This window comes from Schistocerca nitens, chromosome 2 (assembly GCF_023898315.1).
Source record: "Schistocerca nitens isolate TAMUIC-IGC-003100 chromosome 2, iqSchNite1.1, whole genome shotgun sequence".
Lineage (NCBI taxonomy): Eukaryota > Metazoa > Arthropoda > Insecta > Orthoptera > Acrididae > Schistocerca > Schistocerca nitens.
The window spans coordinates 70909736-70912498 of NC_064615.1; positions in this window are offsets into that span (position 1 = coordinate 70909736).

The window sequence follows — 2763 nt, forward strand, 5'->3', positions numbered from 1 at the left end:
AGGAGAAGAATTCTCGAAGTCTTCCTCGCTGAAATGACAGCTGCAGATATGGCTGTGAGTTGAAGGTTTCTAGTTGTCTCTTCTCCTTCAGTTCTGGATCGTTAGGAAAGCGGTGGGAAGAAATTCTTCTCCTCTCGATATTTTCTTTTTTCTACGGTTATTACAACAAATTTTCGCGAACAGCAGCAAAATCTCACACAATAACAACTCGTCTCCAACTCTACACCGAACCAACACTGGACTGAACAACGAAAAGCTCTAGATTGCATACCTGTTCGGATAAAGGAAGTAATTAACGGAACCCAGACGGGAACGACAGCGCAGAGCCCCAGCGCGGTAGGTGCCCACGGAGGTGGGGTTACGTGGCACATCCCGCACCGGCCGAAGGCCGCTCTTTATCCTTCTATGCTCTGTGGTTATGGCTCGGCGCCTGGGAAGGAGCATCTCGGGAACGGTGAAGATGGTCGGCTGCTGGCATGCCACTGACGTCAGCTTGCACGGAAAGTGGTAGAACGATGGTAAAACCACAACTAGGCGCCAAGGTGTTGGACGTCCACGGTCCATCACAGAACGTGGAGGTCAGAGGCGCATCCGTTCTATAAAGCGGGATAAACGGACATCTGCCGACAGAGTGTAATGCTGATGCAGACAGAGCACATCCCTTTTTTTTTCTTTTTCAAATGTTTGTTCAACAAATAATATTAATACATTATAACCCACCACCTTACACATTAGTGGGTCGTAATTACTTACAATACAATACAGTTTCTTAGTAGAACTTAACATTATTGTTATGTGTTAAATTCTCTGCTTCTCTGCTTACTACAGGAGATAAGTTATTCTATGGGCAAGTGTGTTCTATCTATTGATATAGTACGCTACTACCCTACCAGGCCAAACTCCTGCAGCGTTACAAGCGTGCCAGTGGATTTGCAAACCCACGAGATCTTGGCCGTGCCCACTGAGCCAACTCCAGTGGGCGTGCCCCTGGCACCGGACTGGCCTTAAAATCCCTGCAGGTACTGTCAATGATCTGCAAAAGATTACAACGTACTTAAAAACTAATTAACTACTATTGGTCATCGCTGGTATGGTTTTAGTCAAATCCGGGTTTGTTTCACACCTTGCCCCTGTTCCAGGAAGTGGCTGTTTCCGACCGTCACGGCAGTCGGCCGGTCCACGCCCCGACGGAATTGGATAGGTGCGAGGTATTTCATTTTATTTGCTACGAATCACTAGTTCTCCCTACGATATTCTAGCAGGACTTTTGATGATTCCCCGCTGGCGAGACTGGCAATGATTCTGAATGTGTTTGGATTTCTGATCACATGATAGGTGTCTCTGTTTGGTAACTGTTGTCGAAATCTGGTGGCTATGTCATTGAAAATGGGACACTCTTAGATCACGAGGTCCGGAGTGCCTGCTTCAGGCAAAGATATGTCGGGTACGTTCCATGCCCCGCAAGGAACTGCAGCAATCCTTCACTTGGTTTGAAATGTGTCGAGTTGTAACCGTTCTTTGATGTTAGGAAACAGCTGGTAAGTCCTTCGCCCCGTGTCTTCATTGTCCCAATAGAGACAGAGCACGTTTCTTATTACATGACGACCATCATTGAGTCCAGATACGCCGCCATCCGGGAGAACAGCTGCTCCAAGCATTCACTGTGCCACAAACATTCATTAGGCCTTCTATGGGAGTTGTGGTAGTAATCAAGTGTAGTGTTATAGCAATGGACTACGTGAACATTATTCCGGACCTCCTCCCCCTCTTCATGTCTGATGTCTTTCCCTGTAGCAATGGTGTCTCCTAGCAGGATAACTGCCCGTGTCACAAGGTAAGAATAGTGCTGCAGCACTTTGAGAAGCGCTATAGTGAACTCACACGTTGATGTCTTGGCCACCAGATTCGGCTGATCTACACTCCTGGAAATGGAAAAAAGAACACATTGACACCGGTGTGTCAGACCCACCATACTTGCTCCGGACACTGCGAGAGGGCTGTACAAGCAATGATCACACGCACGGCACAGCGGACACACCAGGAACCGCGGTGTTGGCCGTCGAATGGCGCTAGCTGCGCAGCATTTGTGCACCGCCGCCGTCAGTGTCAGCCAGTTTGCCGTGGCATACGGAGCTCCGTCGCAGTCTTTAACACTGGTAGCATGCCGCGACAGCGTGGACGTGAACCGTATGTGCAGTTGACGGACTTTGAGCGAGGGCGTATAGTGGGCATGCGGGAGGCCGGGTGGACGTACCGCCGAATTGCTCAACACGTGGGGCGTGAGGTCTCCACAGTACATCGATGTTGTCGCCAGTGGTCGGCGGAAGGTGCACGTGCCCGTCGACCTGGGACCGGACCGCAGCGACGCACGGATGCACGCCAAGACCGTAGGATCCTACGCAGTGCCGTAGGGGACCGCACCGCCACTTCCCAGCAAATTAGGGACACTGTTGCTCCTGGGGTATCGGCGAGGACCATTCGCAACCGTCTCCATGAAGCTGGGCTACGGTCCCGCACACCGTTAGGCCGTCTTCCGCTCACGCCCCAACATCGTGCAGCCCGCCTCCAGTGGTGTCGCGACAGGCGTGAATGGAGGGACGAATGGAGACGTGTCGTCTTCAGCGATGAGAGTCGCTTCTGCCTTGGTGCCAATGATGGTCGTATGCGTGTTTGGCGCCGTGCAGGTGAGCGCCACAATCAGGACTGCATACGACCGAGGCACACAGGGCCAACACCCGGCATCATGGTGTGGAGAGCGATCTC